General features: G+C 52.4%; 1 protein-coding gene across 2 annotated transcripts in view; it reads left to right on the top strand.

Annotated features, from left to right (window-relative positions):
* The window catches only part of TNS3 (tensin 3), a 224,120-nt gene that overhangs the window by 151,019 nt on the left and 59,644 nt on the right, over window positions 1–13,457 (top strand). The gene's annotated exons all lie outside the window — the stretch shown is intronic.

The raw sequence follows: 13,457 nt of genomic DNA on the forward strand, positions 1-13,457 counted from the left end.
AATGAGGAGGACGGTTGGGGCCCTGGGCACAGCCTCGTGGGGACAGGCAGGTAACCGTGCACTCCAGGTACCGAAGATGTCTCCTGGCTGGCCACGCAGGGGACGGGAAGGCTGTCCGTGGGGCAGCAGCCTGTGAGCTGGAGAGCCAGGGCCATGGGGGTGGCTGGAGGCGGGCAGTGGCAGGGATGCCAGAGGGGCAGGTTCCGGAGAGTCGGGGCCGAGAGGCGCGGCGGGAATCCCGGCCACCAGGCCCGGCTGCAGGGTCGCGGGCCCTGAGGGCATCCCTGTGGGCACCCTGCAGCTCTGGGGGCTGTCCTGGGTAGGAGGTGGGCACTGTGCAGGCTCTCACCCTTAGGGCACGGCTGTGCCAGGCCAGGGCCAGGCCTTCCTGCCCACCTGCGAGACCCGGGAAGGCTGGGGGTAGCTGTGGCGGACAGAGGTGGCCTCTGGGTGTACGGCTGAGTGGACGTGGGGCAGGGAGTTGGGATCCGGCCTGTGACAGGCTCTCCACGTTGGTGAAGCAGAGGCTGTGGGCCCCGGAGAGCTGGCCAGGGCGGCCTGGGAGGGTGCCCCGCAGGCCGGGGGCACTGGGACAGAGGTGGGGTGTCCGGGTCAAGGAATGGAGTGTCCATCTAGAAGCTTCCACACAGAGGAGGCGGATGGGGCCAAGGCAGACGTCCAAGCCTGCTGGGGTCTGGGGGAGGTGTGGCGCTGCAAGGAACCAGAGGTCACCTCGGGGCTGAGAGTGAGGCCAGGCCCTCCCGCGTCAGCGTGTTGGCGTGCGTCCACCTCTGGGGCAGCAGCTGGTTCCCTAAAAGTAAAGACAGGAGGGGTGACAGAGCTCTGTCGCCTCCCCCTACTCCCGGGTCTGACCCTGAGTGCCGAGCCAGGATAATGATGGGGCAGGGGTGCCGCTCTTCCCACAGGCATTGTTCTCGGGGCCCTTTCATCTTCTTAGGCCCCTCGGCTACAGGGGCGGATCCTGTCTTACAGTTGAGTTTCCAGAGGTGTCAGGAAGTGGCCTGCCCAAGGTCACATAGGTCATTCGCAGTAGAGCAGGATTCAGCCCCTGTGGCTGCACCCAGAGGCCCTGCCCGCTTTGCAGTCAGATGGAGTGGATTTCAGACCCCCACCCCACCCCCCGGGTCCAGATGGCCTGGGTTACCTGAGCTTTGCAGACCTTGGTCCTGCTTAGCTGTGCATTTGGCTGACTGTGTGGCTTTGGGTTAAGGATGTAGTCTCTGAATTTCCGTTCGCTCTATCTGTTAAAAGAAACCCTATCACGTACCCGGCTGGTGGAAGTGCAGGACGTGCTGGTCCGCACGCCCCCGTAGGGTACCTGGATCATAAGTGTGTGGCATCCCCTCTTCCCGGAGTACCTGTGCCCCTGGATGTAAGTAACTTGGAGCTGGACGGAGCTGGAAGAGCCTCCTGGGAGTAGATTATCAGACTTTACCCTGTAGCCATAGGACAACGGTAGTAATAGCAGCATCTAAATAGTTGGAAGGATTTGGATGTATGAATTCATGGAATCAGACACATTCAGGAGATTCTGAGTTTAAAAAAGGTTTCGGGGCTTCCCTGGTGGCGCAGTGGTTGAGAATCTGCCTGCTAATGCAGGGGACACGGGTTCGAGCCCTGGTCTGGGAGATTCCCACATACCGCGGAGCGACCGGGCCCGTGAGCCACAGCTACTGAGCCTGCGCGTCTGAAGCCTGTGCTCCGCAACAAGAGAGGCCGTGATAGTGAGAGGCCCGCGCACTGCGATGAAGAGTGGCCCCCGCTTGCCACAACTAGAGAAAGCCCTCGCACAGAAACGAAGGCCCAACACAGCAAAAATAAATAAATAAATTTATAAACTCCTACCCCCAACGTCTTCTTAAAAAAAAAAAAAACAAACGTTTCATTGGGAACAAAGCTATCTTCATCCTGTCTCTTATCTCACCAAACCTACTTAAAAGAAATTGCTTGGAAAAATTAAAACCAGAAACCTTTTTTTTTGGATTAAAACCTCCTTTGAGATTTGGAAGCAGTTGGAGGCAGCTGAGTGTATAGGGGGAAAAGGATTCCAAGGCTCAGGTTACAGTCTGACAGCCTCCTTTAGTTCATTTGTTTTCCAGTTGATGGAACTCAGTCCCTAGTGACAACTTCTTCTTTATTCTTGTAGCAATAAAACATAGAGCCTGGGATGTTAGAAAGTCTCTTCATTTCCTCCACCCTTTCGTTAGCTATTCTTAAATTACCTGATAAACTCATCGCTGTAATTATTGGAATATTAATTTTAGATCTTTTCTAGTTCCTTGTCTTATAAAAATAATGACATTTTTTAAATTAAAGGACTTGAATATTTCAACAGACCCGTAACATTCAGCACGTTAGGTTATTAATTATGCAAATTCAGTTAGAGTGTTTATTAATCCATTCATGTTTGATAGGAACCTCGGGCTTTTGCCGGTTTTCTTTTATACTTTTAAAACTATGGTGATGTCAGTAGATTAGGTATAAGCAATGTGTGTGCTAATCTTCTGAGACCTTTCTGAAATTTGCACGTGAGCTTCTGGTAGGAGGCCTGAGCAGCGATGAGCACCTGCCGGCGGGGCAGCTCATAGCTCACAGCATGAGGACTGGCCTTCTGACCCGGAGCTTGGCTTTCAACTCCAGAGTCAGCTCCTGTTTTAGGAGAGTGCCAAGCCGGGAAGTGTAGTGCCTTTGAGACTTGCACTACGTTGATGAAAAGGATCTGGACGGTGTAAAGGGTTCTCAGAACAGCCTGCATGCAGACTTCTGGCTCTCATTCCGGGACATCTTGTATCGATAGAAATCCCATCAAAAGAATGTGCACGTCTGTAGCTTTCGGCCACTTGAATTGAGGTGGAGAGAGAACTTCCTTCCCTCCCTGGCTGGTATAGAGGACACTGGAGCCCGTTTGATTTTAATATTTAAATGTCAGTATTGACACCTCTCGGTTGCAAAAAGCAAGATCAGCCAGCAGCAGAAAAAAAAAAATCACTGGATGGCACGGAAAGTCATAAAAGTGTACCACTAACCAACTGATTCTGAGTTGTGGGACATTCCAGAAGGTTTGGGGATGCTGGAAATCTGTGCTTGGAAGATGTCACACATCCATCCCCTAGGTGGGGGAGGCCAGGGCTGCCGAGCTGAGCTGGTCCACATGTGGCTCTCGGTTCTGCCGTGCTGAGTAGGAAGGGGACGATGAATCTGAAAGGCTCCATGACATTCCCAGGATGGTGGCTGTCATGCCACAGATGCATTGTCCCATGTCTGTGTGCCTGAGGCTCAGCCCTATTGATGTGGGGCAGTATCTGACCAGAGTGGCCTCAAGTCTTGCACACAAATGGGAAGTAGGCCGGAAAGTTCCACGACGCTGTATCTTCTACGGGAGACCCTCCCTGGCCTGCCTTGCATCTTGCCCCCAGATGCTGACTGCTGCACAGTGTCTTAATTCTGGCTGTAAATAAAGGTGTGTCGCAGAGACCTCAGCACCCTGAAGTTACTGAAATCCTTCACTCCTTGCAGATCATGTCCTGACTATGAGAAAGACCACCACTTATCTGGTGGTAGAGAGTTGGGAATGGTATTACCTGGAGCTCCTTCTGGGGATGGCTGCATGTCCTGCACAGCTCACATTGCACCAGCCCTGCAGGCAGCAGCATGCCCACTGTGGCTCTGGTTATTTCTGAGATGAAAATTATTTGTGAAGGCTAAGCATCTTCTGAGAAAGTCTACTTGCTATCAGCACAATAATAATACTGGTGAGGATGGTGGTGGTGGTAGGGATAATGATGGTGGTGATGGTGATGATGGTGATGATGGTGGTGAGGGTGATGGTGATGATGATGATGGTGGTGATGATGGTGGTGAGGGTGATGGTGATGATGATGGTGGTGGTGATGGTGATGATGGTGATGATGATGATGGTGGTGATGGTGATGATGGCGGTGATGGTGATGATGGTGATGGTGATGGTGGTGATGGTGATGGTGATGATGATGGTGGTGGTGATGGTGATGGTGGTGATGGTGATGATGGTGATGATGATGGTGGTGATGGTGGTGATGGTGATGATGGCGGTGATGGTGATGATGGTGATGGCGATGGTGGTGATGGTGATGGTGATGATCATGGTGGTGATGACGATGATGGTGATGATGGTGATGGTGATGGTGATGATGGTGGTCATGGTGATGGTGATGGTGGTGGTGGTGATGATGGTGGTGATGGTGATGGTGGTGATGGCGATGGTGATGATGGTGATGATGGTGGTCATGGTGATGATGATGGTGGTGGTGGTGGTGATGGTGATGATGGTGGTGATGGTGATGGTGGTGGTGATGATGATGATGGTGGTGATGGTGATGGTAAAGATGATAGTGACTACTGCCACACAGCTCCTGCCCTGTTCTAGGCGCTATGTTGAAGCTTGTCTGCATCACGCCTGACCTACATGCCCACCATAATGTGTAAACAGCGTCCATCTGTCTCACTATGCATCTCATGGCTGAGCCCTTATTCCACTAAACTCAGTTTTTACCACCAGATCAAAACCCCTGGAGGGCAGTGCCAGTGACTTACTCATTTTGTTTCCTGATGCGTGGAATGTTTGTAAATAGAGGGGATCTGGTGTTGGTGGAAATGCAGGTGACCCTCCAAAGACCCATGTGTCTCTGCTGAATTGGCACGGGGACCTTAGCGAGGTTTATCATGGGCAGTGTAGGGAGCCAGTCCCCACCCAGAGGCGAGAGTGGCCCCTCAGAGGTGGGGTCTCAGAAAGCCCTGGGAGACCTTGTAAAATGGGTTGAGATGTGGTGGCGTTTCACTCCCTGTAGGCGCTCAGCACCTCTGCAGCTCCCCTGCTCTGGGCTGACACCAGACTGTGCTTCAGCCACAGCCCGTCTGAGCACTGCTGTGGCCTCATGCCGCCCCAGCCCCCAGGTCGCCCAGCTGCACTGCAGCCCTGCTCAACGGTGGGTTTCTTGGATCACATTTTTTAAATGAGGGGAGATTTCAACTGATAGTACCCAAGCAACAAAAGAAATGACTCAATCTGTGAAGTTTATGAATCCATGGATGGCAGGAAGCCAGCTCTATTCTCCTCATACCTATGGGCTCCTTGTTTCCGGTTGTCAAAATATTTTATTCATGGTACATCAACCCCCAACCCACAATTGTCGGACCCTGGCAGACCCTGTGTTCTGCTTGCAGATGGCACTAGGACACTGTGCCAGGGCTCCCCATGTGCTTCTGCAAACAGACAGACATCCGTGGCAGAGAGCTCATTTATGCGGAAGGAAATTCACAATATATCAACTTTCAGTAATTGATAGCGGAAAGCCTGTCAGTTTAAATTATATGTTAAAGGGGCTTCCCTGGTGGCGCAGTGGTTAAGAATCTGCCTGCCAATGCAGGGGACACAGGTTCGTGCCCCGGTCCGGGAAGATCCCACATGCCGCAGAGCATCTAAGCTTGTGCGCCGTAACTACTGAGCCCTCACGCCTAGAGCCCGTGCCCCGCAACAAGAGAAGCCACCGCAGTGAGAAGCCCGCGCACCGCAACGAAGAGTAGCCCCTGCTCGCCGCAACTAGAGAAAACCCGTGCAGCAGCAATGAAGACCCAGTGCAGCCAAAAATAAATACAAATCAATAAATTAAAAAAAAAAGGCACATTATAAATCTGAGAGTTGATGAATCAGTTCCTTTCGCTGCAGTGACCCTCACCACACAAACAGGCAGATTCGGGTGCCCCACGTGGTCACCTTGACGGACATCTTCTGACGTCCCTGAAAGGCCTGGAGTTGTGGCCTCTCCTGCCTGCTCTGAACCGCCTGGGCCAGCCTGCAGCTGTGGTTCTCAACCCCTCAAGCCCATGGTCCTGTTTTTAGAACATCTGTTTTCTGATGCCATCTTCACTACCCTGAAATCAGTCATAGCTGATGCAAACTACTTAAACACATAATTTAAAAAAACCTATGTAACACCCTAACACTCGTGTTAAAGGATAAATAAAAAGAAAGCAATTTAAAATAAAACAACGTGCATCTCAAGGTGAAATCCCTTGGGCAGGCCAGCCTAGGAAACAGAAATCACCCCCTCAGATCTTTTTTATTGGGGAAAAATGCACCTAATGTAAAATTTACCATTTTAACCATTTAAAAATGTACAATTAAGTGGCATTAAGTACCTTCACAATGTTGTACAACCATTACCACTGTCTAGCTCCAGAGCACTTTCGTTATTTCAAAAGGAAATCTGTACCCATGGTCAGTCACCCCCGTTCCACACTCCCCCAGCCCCTGGCAGCCCCTAATCTGTTTTCTGTCTCTAGGGATTTGCCTCTTCTGGACATTTCACATAAATGGAATTGTATGATATGTGGCCTTTTGAGTCGGGCCTCTCACTCAGCATAAGGTTTTGCAGGCTTAAGGCTGAGTGATATTCGACTGCATGGACAGCCCACACTGCGCTTATCCAGTCATCTCTGGATGGTGACCTTTTGGTGGTTGTGAATAGAGCTGCTGTGAACGTTCACGTGCAAGTATTCGTTTGAACCCCTGTTTTCAGTTCTTTGGGGTAATACTCAGGAGTGGAACTGCTGGGCCACGTGGCAATTGTTTTGTTACCTTGCCGAGGAGCTGCCCCCTCAGATGTTTGAAAGTCCGCTTTGGAGACCCCCGGAGGCCAGTAGTGACCTTGCCTTCTGGTTGCTGTGCGGCTTTTTACATCTGTGCTTTATATTACAAGCTTACTTTGAGTAAAACATGAGCGTAGGGCTTCACTGGTGGCGCAGTGGTTGAGAGTCCGCCTGCCGATGCAGGGGACGCGGGTTTGCGCCCCGGTCCGGGAAGATCCCACATGCCGCGGAGCGGCTGGGCCCGTGAGCCATGGCCGCTGAGCCTGCGCATCCGGAGCCTGTGCTCTGCAACGGAAGAGGCCACGACAGTGAGAGGCCCGCGTACAGCAAAAACAAACAAACAAACAAAAAAACCATGAGCGTATTGGTAAGGGAAGCCCAAAAGGTAGTTTCTTTTACTCGGCCTCTTGGTGTGCTTTTGTTGGAGCCCGCTCTCGTTCCTGTACGCTTTCCTAAGGCTCAGGGGTCGGTCGGGTCAGAGAGGGCACCCCAGAACCACTGCTCCTGCCGAGGTCTTCAACATCATTCTGCACTCTGACTAGGGATTTCCAACAGACGTCACCCAGCTCTTCAAGAATATACCCTGCCGGTGAATCAATCCCTATTTCAGCTTAAGGGAGGAAAATCTCCTTAAGTCATCCTGGGAACATTTAAGCTGGGAAGAGTGTTTGAGCTTTTTGTTGTCGTTTTCCCTTTTCCACTCTCTCTCTAGAGGATGCACATGTTTATTTGAATGAGCTGAAGTCAGGAGGCCTCAGACTAACTCTGGAGCCAAGTAATCCAAATGAATCCTTGGTGATTGTTTTTGCTCCTGGGAATTCGAGGAAGTTTCCAGAACCCATCGTGCAAGCCTTGATGATGCAGGCTTCATTCTTATACAGTCGTATAAAGATAAATAGCTTAAGGGTGCTTCAGCTTGCAGTGGCCCAGATAGAAGATGAGGTCATGTTCTAGGAGCTCATGAGTTTCCACCTGCTTGTCAGAGCAGGCGTTTGCCGCCTGGCTGCGCAGTGCACTCACCTGGGAACTTGACAAAACGCAGGTGCTGAGAGTGTCCATGCAGCTTCCGCCTCCGAAAGGCCTGGTTGAATTGGCCTGGGTCGTGGCTCGGGGGGTCAGAATTCTTCTAAATGCTCCCCACTTGTGTAACTCCAGTGTGAATCCAGGGTTGAGACCAGCCCTGGTTCTCGAGCTTGTCTGTGCATTGGAAACGTGGGAGTTAAAAAAAAATGCTGACGCCTGGGCCTCACTCCCGCGGGTTGTGACTTCACAGGTAAGGGGTGAGGCCCGAGAGTCAGCATTTTTAGTGTGATTCTGGTGTGCGGCCACGTTTGAGAATCACTGTTTCACATTTGTGTTTCATCCTGGGCCTGTGTCCCAGTCACCTGGAGGCTGACCCACTGTTTGGTGAGGCAGGAGAACTTCCCCCTGCTGTAGAGCTTCAAGGACAGGCGGGTATCCTGTGCCAGAGGTCTGGGCAGTGACTCCCTGTGCTGGCCCTGCCGCAGGTGCAAGCTGTATTTGGGCAGGCAGAGTGGGTGCTGTGACCCCACCTCACTGCTTCTCAAGTTCCTCTTTAAGTAGGATCAGATAGTCGCCCGGGTAAATCTGAATCTGCCCTAGCACAGCGCAAGGAAAATACAGGTGTGCTCTGAGTTACCTACGACCGTGCGTCTGCACTCTGTTACATAATTGGGAGTTCACTGTATTTCGGTGCAGAGTAGCCAAGGGGCTCCTGGCTTTGTAAAATCCGGTTTTCTAGTATTTTTACAGTTTTCTAGTCGTCTGAGAAAGTCGCCGCTTGCACCTCTGTTGGATCAGGGGTAAATTGGCAAATACAATGCCACCCACCTCCCGAATTAGGCTGAATTCAGTGCTAGGTGCTGAGTGCTTGACGGGCACCCCGCAGTCTTGGCCTGAAAACCCCACGTCTCCAGGGCTTAGTGGGGGCATCCGGGTGCCCCTGTATGAGGACTGACCCTCCTGCTCTGTCCTCAGCACCCCGAACTTTCCCGCACTGACCCCATGCCACTTTCTTGTGGTGGCCCGTGTAAGGTTGCAGTACCCGACCCCGATCTCAGCAGGGCTCCATCCCTACGAGTGGCCTGAATGACGGAACGACCAAGCCTTGCTTGTCTCTCAGGCTCAGCGAGCTCCTATGTCCCATAGGGAAGCTCAGCCCCACCCCCGAAGCCTGGCTTGGGCTAAGGCAGTGCCTGGAAGAGCCGGATGCCCTCAGGCCCAGCACGTGTCCTTGACCCCAGCTCCACCTGTGAGTAAAGTGAATTGTTAAAATGCTGAGATTCTCAGGTCTTTGGGAGTGGCCGTGAGGGGAACACCTGGGGACACCTGCCCCCCTTTCCAGCCTGGGTAGGTGGGTGCCGAGGCCTGGAGTGCATCGTTCTGGTGACAGGAGGAAAGGAGAGGGGTCCGAAGACCAGCGTAGGGACTGGCCAGGAGTGGGCCGTGTCTGGTTGTGTGGCCATTGCAGACCACGTCACAATGCCACGTGTTGGCGGAAAAAAGCAGACCCCGAGCACGAGACTGGAAGGCAGCAGTCTGTACAGGAAGAGCTGCTCCCACACCAACCCTCCACAGACACCGTGGCCGAGAACGTGAGCAGGGCTCGTGCGGGGATGTGCGGGTCACTGGAGATGGTTGGTAACTCTGTGGTCCTAGGTTGCCACGGTTTCTGCACCGAACCCTACTGCTTCTGTGACTTGGAGGGCGGTGGTGTCCTGGGGCGTTTTCTAGTGGCCGCACCTGGGCCGAGCAGGGCAGGGGCAGGGGCACCGGCTCCAGCTGCCCTTTGCCTGAGGAAGGCCCGTGGGAGGGGGCAGTTTGCCGAGCCACCTGCAGGGTCCCAGCCAGCACAGGCACAGGGCTTTAGTGCAGCGATTCTTTCCTGCTTTCATTCAATCTCCTGTTTGCTCTTTTCTTGGATCTGATTTCTCTACTGAGAAGGAGAAATATGGTCATGGCCGGATTTATGGAGTGGATTCTTGAATACAGTTCAACTCGTCAAGTGAAATGGGATCAAGGCCCTCCCTTGGGAGGGTGGGCAGCCTGCATCCGGCCATTGTTGGATGACCCGAGGAGTGGGGGCCCCCGCCCAGCGGTGCTCACGTCCCAACCTGGCGGACACCCTTGTCCTTCTCTCTTTAAATTAAGGTAACTTGTACAGCTCCTCTGAGCTTATTGGCGCAGAAAGCCACCTCCCATAGGATTGTCTCTGTATCGGATGAGAAGGTCCAGCCATCACACACTGCAGACTTGTCAGAATGATAGATTAATCAAACACCAAACACGCTTGTGTTTGCGGATCTTCACATAGAGACTAAATACGGGCACAGCCCTCAGGCATATTGCAGATTGGCCTCCAGACCGTCGTCATAAAGCAAATATCGCCTCAATAAAGTGACTCAGACAGATTTTTCTGGTTTCCCAGTGCATATAAAAGTTACGTTTACACTGTACTGTAGTCTATTAAGTGTACAATAGCATTATGTCTAAAAAAAAAGTATACATACCTCAATTTCAAAATACAAAACAAAAAAGTAATTACAGGAGTAATATCATAGACCACTGATTACAAATTACCATAGCAAATATAATGATAATGAAAAAGTTTCAAGTATTGTGAGAATTACCAAAATGTGACACAGAGACGTGAAGTGAACAGATGCCGTGGAAAAATGGTGCCGATAGACTTGCGCAATGCAGGATTGACACAAACCTTCAATTTGTAAAAAACAGTATCTGCGAAGTGCAGTGAAATGAGGTGTGCCTGTACTAGTACAGAGTTAGTTCTACTAGAATTAGAACTAGTAGAGAAGGACTTGGGAACATCTGTGAGGTCAACTCAGAGTTCTACAAAATGTAAAGAAAACTTATTCTTCTTAAAAATGATCTGGATCTTGTTTTCCTGATTTTAAAAGAAGACCTATTATTAGTGAACACTTTAGAAGATATATTGGGTTGGCCAAAAAGTTCGTTCCGGTTTCCCGTAACATCTTACGGAAAAACCCAAACGAACTTTTTGGCCAACCTATTAGATATTTAAAAAGGAAACTCTTCACAGTGCCTAGAATTCCACGACCCAGAGACAGACTCTTGTGAACATTTTGGTACATTTTCTTATTTTTAAAAATCAAAATGAATTCATAGATATAATGCCACATGCTCACTTTCCCACGCTGCTCTTTTCACGTAATGTTTTAGCATGTTTTCTCCCTTCACATTCCATCAAACAGGATTTTCAGTGACTGCATGAATCTTCCTCTGGCATGTTTGGTGGCTGCAGTTTTCACATTTGGTTCTTTCTGTGGGCTTGTATCCTGCACTGGCTTTTGCTGCATTATTTCATTGAGCCTGGACTAGTCCTCATTTCATCCCTGAGACGTCTGTCGGACCGTCCAGTGGGCACAGAGGCAGACCTGCTCCGCGCTTGGCCAGAGGCGGACTGCCCGAACGGGCCAGGGAGCCGGCGTCTGCCAGCGGGTGGGCCTGGCGTCACATGCCCTTTGCCCAGCCCCACTTCCACCGTCAGACCAACGATTCTCGGACAGGAAGGCCTTTAAAACCCGCCTCCTCCTACCTTTGGTCCAGGCTGCTCTGCGCTCACCTGCTCTGGGAACTACACCCCCAGCCAGTGTTTTTACTCAAATGCCAAAGGGGTCGTTTCCAGAGATCGTAAGGAAGAAGCCATTGTTCATCTGAAATTCACTTGAGGGGTAGAAGGATTTGAGAAGCAAAGCGGGCGTCCACTGCCCCTTGGCACATGGGCAGAAGGAAGGGTCCCCGATCTCAGCCGGTGTCCCTTCCATCATCCGCGTTAGCCGTTATGAATCACTGAGGTGCCGACAGCGCCACTCGTCTGGGTGGGTGGGCCGTGCCGCCCAGGCCTGTGGGCCACCGTCTGCACTGAGCAGGCCTTTTGAAGTGGGAGGGGACAGTGGCACCTCCTGGCTGACCCGCCCCTCGCTTGGCACCGGTGGGCGAGGACAAGCCCCCCTGGGGGAGTGGAGTGTGCAGTGGGGGGTTTTTGTTCGGCTCCGCGGCGCACCAAACCCCTGTCTGTAGCTTGCTGTGTGGGATGGGGCAGGTCTCAACTCGAGACCCCATTTTCCTCATCGGCAGAAACGACACAGCACACCGCCTGGCTGTTGTGAGGCGGCCGGGCTCTGCTTCCCGCTTTCCTCCCGGGCAGAGGTGGGCACATGTGGGCATATCCCGGCGCCGCGGCTGCGTCGTGCACCCCTCGTCGTTTCTCCAGAAGCATCACGCTGGGGTCGGGGTGGTGCTGGGGACCCTCCTGTCTACACTGCAGTCTGATAGGAGGGCAGGGTCTGTCGCCTGCGGGGGCCTGGGCTCTGATGACCGTGGTGCCTGTATCTTTGCCTCTTTGGGAAGGGAAGACACGCTCTGCGGGGAGAGCGATGCTCTGTGCAGGTCACAGCCTGGAAACGGGGTACCCTGTGGAGCTTGTATGCGTGCCCCGACCCCTGCTCTCAACGTTGGTCCTGGCATAGACCCTCGGTGTCCGCCTGCGACCACACTCTTGCAGGCCGGGGAGCGGTGAAGTATTGATCCATGATTATTGAAGAATGAAGCCCCTAGCTGCTGAACCACATGCCCTATTACTTAGGTTCGGTGAAGGCACTCGAGGTGGTATTTGATACGAAGAACACTTTACAGGAGAGATTTTTTTTTTTTTTTTTTCTTTGTGCTACACGGGCCTCTCACTGTTGTGGCCTCTCCCGTTGTGGAGCACAGGCTCCGGACGCGCAGGCTCAGCGGCCATGGCTCACGGGCCCAGCCGCTCCGCGGCACGTGGGATCTTCCCGGACCGGGGCACAAACCCATGTCCCCTGCATCAGCAGGTGGACTCTGAACCACTGCGCCACCAGGGAAGCCCCAGGAGAGATTTTTAAGTGAAGAAAAGTCTCTTTGTTATCTTCATTTGTGCCTGAGAGAGAGAACATCAAGAAATGGTTGCAAACCCCTGTGTTCCATAGGGACATATCTGGGGCCACTCACGGACGCTGTCTCAGGGCCTCATCTGGAGGAAGCCCAGGACTGAGGCCACACGTGGCTCCGAATCAGCTGAAAGGACAGACTGAGTTCCCCGGCTACTCTGAAACTGGACTGTTACAGGAAACCTGAAGAGAGGTTTTAAAAGTCTAATTAACATAACATTGTAAACTGTCCTTCAGTTAAAAAAACAAATCTAAGCTTCCTTCTCTGGAACTCCCTCCTCAGTTCTGCATATTCCCTCTTGGGCCCTGGTGCCACCTGGACATGTTTTTATAGCCGGGCCTTTGCAGTACATCCTCGAGGCTGTGCTGGCTGGTTTTTATACGCAGGGCCTTACACAGAATGGGGCCTCAGTTCCTGGAACCCTCTGGTTCAAAGGTCAGGGCTGAGGTCATGGGGCATTGAGGTCGGGGAGCATGCCCACACTCTCCGCACCTTTCTGGGGCTTCAGGCCACACAGCGTGTTGGAGTGATGGCAATGTGCTGTTTCCACAGAACACCATTTATTATCCTGCATGTTGAACAGAAGCTGTCTTCCCGTCCCCAGATCCCTTGTCCGGAAGGCTTTGGGGCAGCGCGGGCTCTGGATCTCTTGGCTGTGATGGGCTGCATGTGTCAGTGCGCGATCTGGTTGGAGGTGTTTCTTTGGATGAGGTGCTCCGTGCTCTGTGTAACCCCTGCAGCCTTGGAGGAGGGCATTGGCGCTCCGCCTCTCAGGGCAGCCAGGCTCTCACGGGCCCCTTCTGTCCCCACTCTGCACCTTTGCTGCCCCG

This window comes from Leucopleurus acutus (assembly GCF_964270905.1).
Source record: "Leucopleurus acutus genome assembly, chromosome: 9".
NCBI lineage: Eukaryota > Metazoa > Chordata > Mammalia > Artiodactyla > Delphinidae > Leucopleurus > Leucopleurus acutus.